This window comes from Ornithorhynchus anatinus, chromosome Y2 (genome assembly GCF_004115215.2).
Source record: "Ornithorhynchus anatinus isolate Pmale09 chromosome Y2, mOrnAna1.pri.v4, whole genome shotgun sequence".
In the NCBI taxonomy this organism is placed as follows: domain Eukaryota; kingdom Metazoa; phylum Chordata; class Mammalia; order Monotremata; family Ornithorhynchidae; genus Ornithorhynchus; species Ornithorhynchus anatinus.
In genome coordinates this window covers 2076699-2089478 of record NC_053176.1, presented here as the reverse complement: position 1 = coordinate 2089478, position 12780 = coordinate 2076699, and positions in this window count along the sequence as shown.

Genomic DNA, 12780 nt, shown 5'->3' with positions numbered 1-12780 from the left:
GAACACTGTAATAGACCCTTGGGAAAATACAGTAAATAGACATGAACCCTGCCTTCAAGAAGCTTTCAGGCTACCAGACTGAAAGAACTGGTTTTCCCCTCTGGTTCTCAGAGAGGGTGTTGGTGCTAAACTCTCTCCTCCTCCCATCTCTCAGTGGAATTGTTCTCCCCCTGCAGGAAGAATTCATCTACAGAGGTGAGCACAATCCCTAAAATTATTTAGAGGTGCCTCAACTCACAGGAATTACTTGCATTGCTGAATGTTCATTGTACCTGGAGATGCTAACTCAGAACCTTGTTTCTCCTTGTTTTAATGAGGTTCTTGCCTCTGTGCCCGGGGATACAGCCTACTCCCTCCAGGGCCCAACAAGACACTCAATGGACACCCTATGCTTGTGCCCATAACGTATGAGCTCCACTCCATTCTAGTTCTCTCCTTCCTTGTGGGTAAACAAGTTTCCCAGTAGGTGAAATATTGGAGAAACTTCAGGTCCTCCTTGCTTCAGGACTTGGTTTCCCGTGACAGATAGCCTTATTTTTCCCCAACCCTTAAAAACTTACTAAAGTCAAATCTCATTTCGACTACTCCCTCTCCCTTTTGTGTTACCTATGCACTTGGATCTGTACCTTTCAAACAGAGCACTAAAGTCCATAACTGTAATTTATTTTATTGTCTGTCTCCCTTTCTAAACTGTATGGTCACAATGGGTGGGGAACGGGTCCACCTACTCTGTTGTATTGAACTCCCCCAAACACAATAAATTGCCTGCAGAAAGAACTCAATAAATGCTATTTACTGATTGATTGATGTTTCACTATCTTTGGACATTTCCTAGGCCATTAAGATGAGAGACTGGCCCTGGAAGCTGCACTGATGTACGGAGCTAAAAAACCACTCAACACAGAAGACCTAATTCCACCTAGAGATGACCCTGATATAAATTTTGAAGTGGAAAATGTTTTACTTGGAAGAGACTTCAAAGTCACCATCAAATTCCAGAACCAAAGTCCAAGACTTTACCCTGCCACAGCCTATCTCTCTGGCAATGTTGTGTTTTTCAGTTGCACTAACTGCATTCAAGAACCACACATTTGAGGAGTCACTAGAGCCTTAAAGCTGTAAACACTGGTCTTGTTCTTTTACTCTGATCTTCCTTTCTAGCAGTTCATCTAGATTTGAGGCATTAACAGATAACAATCAATTAATAGTTACAAAGTCAAGTACTTAGTAGAGTACCCTGCACAGGTAAGTGCTCAATAAATATGATTGAATTAATGAATATATTTGTTGCACAAAAATTTCATGTAGTAAAGCCAAGGCATATGAATTGCCTAAAATGTATTCTGGTGCCCTCTGACTCCCAGGCTGATGCTTTTTCCACTAGGCCATGCTGCTTCCCCCACAGACAATAAACCCCTTGTGGGCAGGATCATGTTTGCCAACTATCGCATTGTATTGCATCATATTGTATGGTATTGCCAAGTTCTTATTTTCATAATCTGTACACAGTAAATGCTTAATAAGTACCTCTGATTGATTAAGATTTCTTTCTTCCTTTGAAACCCAAAGGAAGAATTAAGAATTGTCTTCTTTTTGTTTAGGGATGGGAAGGCAGTCTAGTTTGCTGCATGTTTCCAAAAAGGTGGATATTTGAGTCCCTTGGAGAGCAGGTTGCTTTCTGCAACTGATGAACTTCCTATATCAACTCTAATACTCTGTTTAGCTGGAACTGATTATATTTTGTTGCATTGGCTACATGTTTCTGATGAGTACTAGTTTGGCTTAGGGTACTGGTCCCAGGCCTGGGAATTATAAGGATCTGGGTTCTAATCCTGCTTACCCTCGTGCTTAGAACTGTACTTGGCCCTTAGTAAGCTCTTAACAAGTATTGTTATTATTATTTTATTAATCTCAGAATTTTTGCTATATTTTAGCTAGCCAGTCTTCTCCTTAGACTCCACAACCTGTATAAGATAGTTTAATAAATATAAAACTTGGCAGTGTTTACAAGCCACCCCAAGACTGAAGTAAGAAGCCATTCTTGCAAATGTGTTTGTCTCATAGGAGACTAGAATTTGGACCATGCATCTACTTCCATGAGTTTCTGAATGAAAGACCTTTAAAATATTTAAGGCACCTACTAAATGTTTGTATTGATACATTCAGGATTCATAAATTTTAGGGAGGAATTGTGCTATTCAAGAATACAGAAGATAGAGGAGAAAAGAAAAGTTTGAATAAGAAAATGAAAGATGGAAGTTTTTCCTGGTTTCTTCTCTTTGGGTGTTATCATCCTCATAGACAAGTTAGTCTCTGAAAGTCAAGAAAGCACTCAAGACTTTCTGACTCTTAGCCTGGTACCTTACACAAGGCTAAGAAATACATTAGCATTACCAAATAATTTAGTACCTTAAAGGTTGGCATTTTCTACCTTTCATTTAATGATCAAGTAATACTTGATGGTCCGGGAATGGGATACCTTTAGCAGATTAGTAAGAGAGCAGAAAATGGGCCCTCTGTATTCCAGTACCTCAGAAATTCTCTTTTTAAACTGAGTTTTGTGCCCCTGTATTCGTTTGCCTCTAATTCTTACTTTTGAAGCTCCTTTAGAGAGTCCTCTCCGCCATGGTAGTTGAAGTTCAAAGTTCACCATTTTGAACCTTTGGAATAAAGTTAAGCATCCTACTGGCTATCTGTAGCAGAGTTAGAATGATGGAAGATCTACATTTACCTGTAAGATCCCTCTTACAACATAGAGGGTCCGATGCTTTTTTTTTTTGTAGGATGGGGCAGGGCAGTGGTTATTTTGGGATTTTTTTTCTAATGTCAGTTTCTTAATCATTCTGTTTGCACTTTAAGCTGACTGAGCATAGTTGAAAAATTAAAAGATGGGAAGGTATCTTTGGATGGGGAGAGGTATCAGGTTATGCAAAACCAGAATATCCATTGTCAAGCTAGAGGTCTCTCATTGTTTTTCCAGTAAGACAGTGTTGTATGGCGTTCATAATAATGATCATAATAATTATAGTATTTGTTAAGCACTTACATTGTGGCAACCACTGTTCTAAGTGCTGGGTTAGATACAAGGTAATTATGTTGTCCCATGTGGGGCTCACAGGCTTAGTCCCCATTTGACAGATCAGATAACTAAGGCCCAAAGAAGTTAAGTGACTTGCCAAGCTCACAGAGAAGACAAGTGGCAGAGCTGGGATTAGAACCCATATCTTCTGACTCCCAAGTCCGTGCTCTTGCCACTCAGACATGCCACTTTTCATTCATTCAATAGTATTTATTGAGCGCTTACTATGTGCAGAGCACTGTACTAAGCGCTTGGAATGAACAAATTGGTAACAGAGACAGTCCCTGCCCTATGACGGGCTTACAGTCTAATCGGGGCGGGAACAGACAGACAAGAACAATAATAATAAATAGACTCAAGGGCATGAACATCTCATTAAGACAATAGCAAATAAATAGAATCAAGGTGATATACATCTCATTAACAAAATAAATAGGGCAATGAAAATATATACAGTTGAGTGGACGAATACAGTGTTGAGGGGATGGGAAGGGAGGGGGGAGGAGCAGAGGAAAATGGGGGAAAAGAGGGTTTAGCTGCAGAGAGGTGAAGTGGGGAGGGTAGAGGGAGCAGAGGGAAAAGGGGAGCTCAGTCTGGGAAGGACTCTCAGAGGAGGTGAGCTTTAAACACTTCTCAAACACCTCATCTCATCATTACTAAACTTGGGATGCGTCTCAGTAACTTTTGCTGTAAAAAATGAATCAAGCAAAGCAGAATTCTTGTGCTCAAGTAGTGCACCTTTTAATGTCTGTGGCCTTGCTAACTGTTCAGCTGTTCTGGATGCACTTTGGAATTTAATAGTGTGCTCCTTCCCACCCTTCCTTTTTCATTTGTCTTCTTCCCCCATCCCAGATCTCTGATACCTTGTGAGACCTGATGTATTTATTTCTCTCTCTCTCTCTCTCTCTTTTTCTGTCTCTCATACGCACATGCACGCTTCCACATGCAGACACACCCATGTACACACGCACACACACAGCTACTGTAGTATACCGAAATTAGAGATTTAAAGCATACTGCTTTTTCCTCCCTTCTGTTTCCTCTCATTTTCCCTATCCCCAGCTCCCACTTCTTCACAAAACAGCAGTTAGTCACAAATACTTGTAATGGTTTTAGCCCTAGGCAGCAGATCTGGATCCATTCTTGTCTTAATCCATATGTTCCTCCGAGTTGATTATCCTGCCTGTTTTCATCTGTACCATTACCTGTTCCATGTGATCTTTTGCCCAAATGCATCTAGGTGTATTAGTAGGCCAGTCGATTGATCAGTGGCAATGATTGAGTACCTACTGGTGTTCCAAGCATTGTACTAAGCACCTGGAAGAGTACAACTGAGGCAAGATGAAGGAGTGGTATTTATTGAGCACGTACTCCATGCACAGCATGGGTCAAAGCACTTGGGATAACACAATTCTGTAAAGTAGACCTGATCCCTGCCCACAATCTAGTTAGGGAGATTGGTATTAAAATAAATTACAGATAGTAGGAGTAACTAGAATATAAGCAAATGTTCATAAGGCCAGTTGGTGTAAGATGTATACATTGCTCATGACCTCAAAGAACTTTCCACCAAGTAGGGAAGGAGGCAGACAGGTAGAAATTACTTATTAATAAAAGGTACAGTAGGCGTGGGTAGTAGCAGTAACAGAGCCCTGCATTGGCCAGGGACAGGCTGTGGAAAGGCAGACCCAAGGTGGTCTTTCCCACCTTCCCCCTCTGCCTGAGCTCTGCAGTTCACTGGGAACCTGCAGGATCAGACCACACAGCCATCATCATTAGTGGCACATGTGCCTGAGACCTATGCACCTGCTATAGCTGACAATGGATCAGGTTTGACTTATAACAGCAACAACAACAATAATAATAGTAATAGTGGTACTTAACGTTTACTAAGTACCAAGCACTCCTCCTTGCTGACCTCACAACCTCCTGTCTCTCCCTACTCAAGTCCATACTTCACTCCACTGCCTGGATCATCTTACTATAAAAATGTTCATGACAAGTCACCCCCCTTCCTCAAAATTCTCCAGGGGTTGCCTATTCTCTCAGTATCAAACAAAAGTTTCTCACTATTGGTTTTAAAGCACTCTATCACTTTGATCCCTCCTATCTTACCTTGCTTCGGCCTACATACTTTGCTCCTCTAATACTTACCTTCTCACTTTGTTTCGGTCTCACCTGTTCTCACAACTGACTTTAGCGGCTTTTTGGCCGCCGACCGCCGACTCATCCACGCCGAGACCACCCCCCCTCTCCCGGGAAGCTGAGCCTTGTCATCGCCCGGACCGTTGGAGCCATTACCACGTGGGCCCGGGATCTCTGCTCCCCTGAGACGCAACCTCGGCCCACCAGGCCCCTGCCCCGATTCCCGACAAGCCCCCCTTCGCCTACCGCTCGCTGACTCATCTGCGCTTCCTCCGCCTCCACCGGGGAGCTGAGCCTCGGACCGTCCGGACCCGCGCCCGCCTCAGCCTTTCACAACCTGGATCTCCGCACCCCCGCTCGGGAACTCCGACACTACGGATCTTCGCCCCCATAGACCCCCAGCCACCAGCTTCCAGTCCACCCCCCCCCCCCCCCCGCTCGGGCCCGGGGACATTGCGCTCCCCTTCTCGATCCTGGGGACATTGTGCTCCCCTTCTCGGCCCCAAGGACATTGTGTCCTCGGGGGACATTGTGTCCCCCTGCTCGGGCCCGGGGACATTGTGCTCCCCAACCGCTCCCCCACTCCGCCCGAGGCGGCCATTTTAGGAAACCCCCACTCTGCCTGAGGCGGCCATTTTGGGAAGGCCTCACTCCCTCTTCCCTCTTGAGGTGATTCATCCCTCCCGCCCCCGCCCCGGGCGACGACGTCCTTGTTCTCACCATGTTACCTTGCCTTAGCCGCCGCCTACGGCCGCCACCCACCCCGGACAACCTCAGGGCCCCCCAGCCGCCACAGGGTTATTTGGTCATGAGCTCTGGGACACTCTCGGCCGCTGGCCGCTTGACTTTGAGTCTGATCGGGTAGGGTCGGCTCGTCCCCCGACCCTGGTCATCGCCTGCTTATTAACACTATTGTAGTGTGCCTTACTGTAGCATGTTGCTATATTTGCGATCTCGCTTTTTATTGTTTATTGTCGTCAGATTTTGAATTTGATCAGGTCGCCCCTTAATCAAGTCTACCCCCGACCCTGATCATCACCCCTTTTATTAACACGACGATATTGTATCATACTGTATCATGTTGCTATATTAGCACCACTGTACTGTATCATATTGTATCATGTTGCTATATTACCGATTTCGTTTATTACTGTTTATTGTCAGTGCTGCCACCCACCTCTCTGGCCTCGCCATGTCCCTCTTCCCCCCCTCCCCCCTCCCGCCCCTTCCTATCCTCCCCTCCCCCTTCCCCTTCCCCTCTCTCGCTCAGCTCTTTCCCGCTCTCTCCTCTGTCTCCTCCCCCCCTCCTCTCTCCCGCCCTAGAACCCCACTTTACCAGCGCTACCCCTCTTCCCCCTCCCCCTACTCTTCCCCCCACCTAACCCCCTCTTCACCCCCTCCCCCCTTCTCTCTTCCCCACCCACGCCCCATCCCAGTCCTCTTGTCCCACCGCCACCCCTCATCCCCCTCTCCTCGTCCAGGGCCCCGCCACCTCCTTCCCATCCAAACCCTCCCCTCCCCCCGCCCCTCCCCCCCTCCTCCCCTTGCACCCACAGCTACTTTCAAGTGTGGCCTCTGGAACCCCCGCTCTGTTACAGGCCAGCTACCTTTCATCCATGACCTTTTCCTCTCCCGCTCTCTCCTCCTCCTCGCCCTTTCGGAAACGTGGCTCTCTCCCGAAGACACGGTCTCCGCCGCCGCTCTCTCCAGCGGAGGCCTCTCCTTCTCCCACTCCCCCAGACTCACCGGTAAGGGAGGAGGCGTCGGCTTCCTCCTCTCGCCCCGATGCCGCTTCCGCACTATCCCTCCTCCCCCCTCCCTCTCCTTCCCCTCCTTCGAAGCCCATATAATTCGCCTCTACCACCCACTCCAGTTACTTGTCGCCGTCATCTACCGCCCTCCCGGTCCCACCTCCGACTTCTTCAACCACCTTGACCCCTTTCTCACCTTCCTTCTCTCCTTCTCTCTGCCCACTCTGATCCTTGGAGACTTCAACATCCATACGGACGTACCCGACGACTCCTCTGCCGCCCGCCTGCTATCCCTCCTCGACTCTGCCGACCTCCTCCTCCACCATACCGCGCCCACTCACTGACTCGGTCACACCCTCGATCTTGTCATCTCCTACCGCTGCACTATCTCCTCACTCACCAACTCTGAAATCCCTCTCTCGGACCATAACCTTCTCACCTGCCTCATCTCTCACACTCCCTCCCCCTGCAAATCTTCGCTACTGCCCCACAGAGACCTCCGCTCTCTCGATCCCATCCGTCTTTCCAATAGCATCTCGCCTCACCTTGCCGCCCTGTCCTCTCTTCCCACTCTCGACGATCAGGTCTCCGCTCTCAACTCCACCCTCACTACTCATCTCGACTCTCTCGCCCCCCTTTCCCTCCGCCGCTCTCGCGCCACTAACCCACAGCCCTGGATCACCTCCTCCGTCCGCCTCCTACGCTCCTATGCTCGAGCTGCTGAGCGCCGCTGGCGAAAGTCCAAGCACCAAGCCGACCTCACACACTTCAAATTTATCCTTTCCTGCCTTAACTCTGCCCTCTCCTCCGCCAGGCAAAGCTTCTTCTCCTCCCTCATCGACACCCATGCCCGTCACCCCCGCCGATTGTTCCGGACCTTTAACTCTCTCCTTAGGCCCCCTGTTCCTCCCCCTCCCCCATCTCTCACCCCTAATGATCTGGCCACCTATTTCCTCACGAAAATCAACACGATCAGGTCTGAGCTCCCCAAAGTCACCCCTCCGCCTCTCCCCTCCCCGCCAACAACCCCCTCCCCTACTTTCCCATCCTTCCCTGCAGTATCCTCAGAGGAGATCTCCTCCCTCCTCGCAAGTGCCACCCCCTCCACCTGCGCCTCGGACCCCATTCCCTCTCACCTTCTTAAAACCATCGCCCCTGCCCTCCTCCCTTCCTTAACTTCTATTTTTAACCACTCAATCTCCAAGGGCTCCTTCCCCTCTGCCTTCAAACACGCCCACGTCTCCCCCATCCTAAAAAAACCCGCTCTTGACCCCACTTCCCCCTCCAGTTATCGTCCTATCTCCCTACTACCCTTCCTTTCCAAAATCTTAGAACGAGTCGTCTACAATCGATGCCTAGAATTCCTTAACTTCCATTCTCTCCTAGACCCCCTCCAATCTGGCTTCCGTCCCCTCCACTCTACCGAGACTGCTCTCTCTAAGGTCACCCATGACCTCCTTCTTGCCAAATCCAATGGCTCCTACTCCATTCTGATCCTCCTTGACCTCTCTGCTGCCTTTGACACTGTCGACCATCCCCTCCTCCTCCGTACCTTATCTCACCTTGGCTTCACGGACTCTGTCCTCTCCTGGTTCTCCTCTTACCTCTCTGGCCGATCATTCTCGGTCTCCTACGCTGGAGCCTCCTCCCCCTCCCATCCTTTAACTGTTGGAGTTCCTCAAGGGTCAGTTCTTGGCCCTCTTCTGTTCTCCATTTACACTCACTCCCTCGGTGAACTCATTCGCTCTCACGGCTTTGACTACCATCTCTACGCAGATGACACGCAGATCTACATCTCCGCCCCTGTCCTCTCCCCCTCCCTTCAGGCTCGCATCTCCTCCTGCCTCCGGGACGTCTCCACCTGGATGTCTGCCCGCCACCTAAAACTCAACATGAGCAAGACTGAGCTCCTCATCTTCCCTCCCAAGCCCGGTCCGCTCCCAGACTTCTCCATCACCGTGGATGGCACGACCATCCTTCCCGTCCCGCAGGCCCGCAATCTCGGTGTCATCCTTGACTCGTCCCTCTCGTTCACCCCACACATCCTATCCGTTACCAAGACCTGCCGGTTTCACCTCTACAATATCGCCAAGATCCGCCCTTTCCTCTCCACCCAAACGGCTACCTTACTATTACGGGCTCTCGTTATATCCCGGCTAGACTACTGTGTCAGCCTTCTCTCTGACCTCCCTTCCTCCTCTCTCGCCCCGCTCCGGTCTATTCTTCACTCCGCTGCCCGGCTCATCTTCCTGCAGAAACGATCTGGGCATGTCACTCCCCTTCTTAAACAACTCCAGTGGTTGCCTATCGACCTCCGCTCCAAACAAAAACTCCTCACTCTAGGCTTCAAGGCTCTCCATCACCTTGCCCCTTCCTACCTCTCCTCCCTTCTCTCTTTCTACCGCCCACCCCGCACGCTCCGCTCCTCTGCCGCCCACCTCCTCGCCGTCCCTCGGTCTCGCCTATCCCGCCGTCGACCCCTGGGTCACGTCCTCCCGCCGTCCTGGAACGCCCTCCCTCCTCACCTCCGCCAAACTGATTCTCTTTCCCTCTTCAAAACCTTACTTAAAAATCACCTCCTCCAAGAGGCCTTCCCAGACTGAGCTCCTCTTCCCCCTCTACTCCCTCTGCCATCCCCCCTTTACCTCTCCGCAGCTAAAGCCTCATTTTCCCCTTTTCCCTCTGCTCCTCCACCTCTCCCTTCCCATCCCCACAGCACTGTACCCGTCCGCTCAACTGTATATATTTTCGTTACCCTATTTATTTTGTTAATGAATTGTACATCGCCTTGATTCTATTTAGTTGCCATTGTTTTTACGAGATGTTCTTCCCCTTGACGCTGTTTAGTGCCATTGTTCTTGTCTGTCCGTCTCCCCCGATTAGACTGTAAGCCCGTCAAACGGCAGGGACTGTCTCTATCTGTTGCCGACTTGTTCATCCCAAGCGCTTAGTACAGTGCTCTGCACATAGTAAGCGCTCAATAAATACTATTGAATGAATGAATGAACCCCTGGCCTACATCCTGCCTCTGGCCTGGAATATCCTCCCTTCCGAAATCTGACAATTACCCTCCCCCTTTTCAAAGTCTTGTTGAAGGCACTCCAAAATGCCTTCTCAGATTAAGCCCCACTTTTCCTCATCTCCTGTTCCCTTCCATGTTACCCTGACTTGATCCCTTTGCTCTCCCCCAGCACTGCCTCCCAGCCCCACAACGCTTATGTATATTTCCATAATTTCATTTATTTATATCGATGTCTGTCTCTCCCAGTCTATACTGTGAGCTCACTGTGGACTGTGAGTTCACCGTTTATTGTTGTATTGTACTTTCCCAAGCACTTAGTGAAGTTGGATGTAGTCAGTGTCCTACATAGTGCTTACAATCTAAGCAGGAGGTACAACAGGTATTTAATCTCCATTTTAAAGATGAGGAATCTGAGGACAGAGAAGTTAAGTGACTTGCTTTGTAAAGTTATGCAGCAGGCAAGTGGCAGAACTGGGATTAGAGCTCAGGTTCTTTGTTTCTGAAGCTTGCACTTGCAAATGTATTGAGTTGTCCCATGCAGCTGTTCCTTAGTTGATCAGATATATTAATCCATCTTCAGGTATATAAGTCCTTCTCTTCCTGCCCACCCAACATGCTATACTCTTCCTTTCCTTCTTCAACCTAAACATTTCTACCAAGGTTAACCACAGCTCCTGTTTGCTCCTTCCTAAGCCCTTCTGCCCTGATTTAGCTTAGGCCATGAGGCTTTGGTGATCCCAGGACTACAAACCAAGGAAAGACCATGCTTGGGGCTGTGATGATGAAACAGAAATGACAACAGGTATTAGGATCACTTGGGGGCCTCCTAGATTGTAAGTTCCCCTTCCCCACAAAACCCCAGACTGTAAGCTCACTGTGGGCAGGGAATGTGTCAGTTTATTGTTGCATTGTAATCTCCCAAACACTTAGTGTAGTGATCTGAACACAGTAAGTGCTCAGTAGATATGATGAATGATGACTGCAAAGTGGGGGACTGGGTGGATCTGAGGGAAGACAAGTTGTGGTTGTATGCTTAGGTAGAAGCAGCATGTGGAAGTGGATAGAGCACAGGCCTGAGAGTCAGAAGTCATGGGTTCTGGTCTCAGCTCTGCCACTTTTCTACTGCGTGACCTTGGATAAGTCATTTCACTTCTCTGGGCCTCAGTTACCTCATCTGGAAAATGGGGATTAAGACTGTGAGCCCCATGTGGGACACCTGACTACCTTGAATCTATCCCATGGCTTAGAACAGTGCTTGGGACATAGTAAGCACTTAACAAATACAATAATTACTATTATTATTAGTTCACACGCCAAAGGTTGCATGGTCTTTTCCATGGTGAATCTAATTAACTGATCTGGATTTCACCTGAGGTGCCTGTGACCTGACTTGGCAACTCTCCTGCTCCCATCAAAAATGAAATTTTTCCCTTCCTCCATTGCCACTCTAAATCCCTATAATGTGTTAGGACAGTAAGGAACACATGACACAAAGTTCTGAAGAGACAATTATAATGAGTGCCCACAGGGAGCAAGAGATATGAGCATGAAAGAGGTGTACTGGTACATGAGTTCTTTCTGAAGATTCTCTGTCCAAAACCTGGCCAAAATAGCCCCTAGAATCACTATAGGAGCCTGGAACCCGTTAGCCTACTCAGGGTCTTAAACCTTCCAATGAATCCTTACCTAGACAAGAAGGTTTGTGGATCTCTGCCTAGCACACCCCAAATCCCTGCACCTATACCACTGCCATCACCTCCTGTCTCCAGCCCAGGCATTGTCCTGGAGGCAAGAACCATCTGATGATTTACCAACCTCTTCCCTCCACACACTGGCAACAGGAAACTAGCAGAACAGTGCTCCTTCCTACTCCCTCAGCTTCCCACACGTGAAACTTCTCTTCAAGCCCTACTGCAAGCAGACACCAAGATTGGAGATCTCAGTAACACTTACGAAACTTTTTGCAAGTATTCTTAGGGCATTAATCAGGTTCAGAGAAACAGAACTTTCAACCAAACCACTTTTCTCTAGATCTAAATTTTTTCCCTTCCCCATGCCATCCCGCTCCCACCAGGATGCTCTGTACTTTCCTGCTGCTTCCTTGGGGTTCACATTTACTGATCCTTTCCCCTCTCCTCATAAGGTATCCCAGGTCTCAGCCTCACCGTCTGTGAAACCTTTGGATGCCAGGGAATATATGTAGCATTCCTTCCCTTCAGGAACCAGAGCCTTGTTTCCCCAGAGTCCAAGCCTTTAGACCACAGATATTTTGGGTATCCCAAGACCTGTGGGATAAAGTCTTCCATCCTTCCCTGTAACTTGTGTCCTTGCAGAATAACAGCTTCTGCCCTGTTCCCTGCCTTCCCAGGATCATGGTTCCTCCTGCTCAAAAAGGACTGAGAGTCTGATACTAGAACTCCCTAGAAGCCCTTCATCCTTCCCAATCCTTCTTTCTGATTGGCTGCTTACAAGTTATAATACCTTATAAGGAATTAGTAACAGCTTAATTGCCCTTCCTTCATGGAGGGGCAATTAGGGATCCAACTCCTGGGTCCCTCTTACTTCTCCTGTGTGTGGCTGCCACAATACATTATAAGTAAATTGTTTGTAGTAAAAATAAACACACAGTGACCAGGTGGATAATAAGTAAAGGTAACCCCACAGATTGGATCCCTCTGATTCCTTTGTCCATCCCCTACAGGTCCTGGAGAGAATGTATTTACCTCTGACCTGAGTGGAGCTTTCCTTGTCACATGTGTAACATAGTGGAATACTAGCACAAA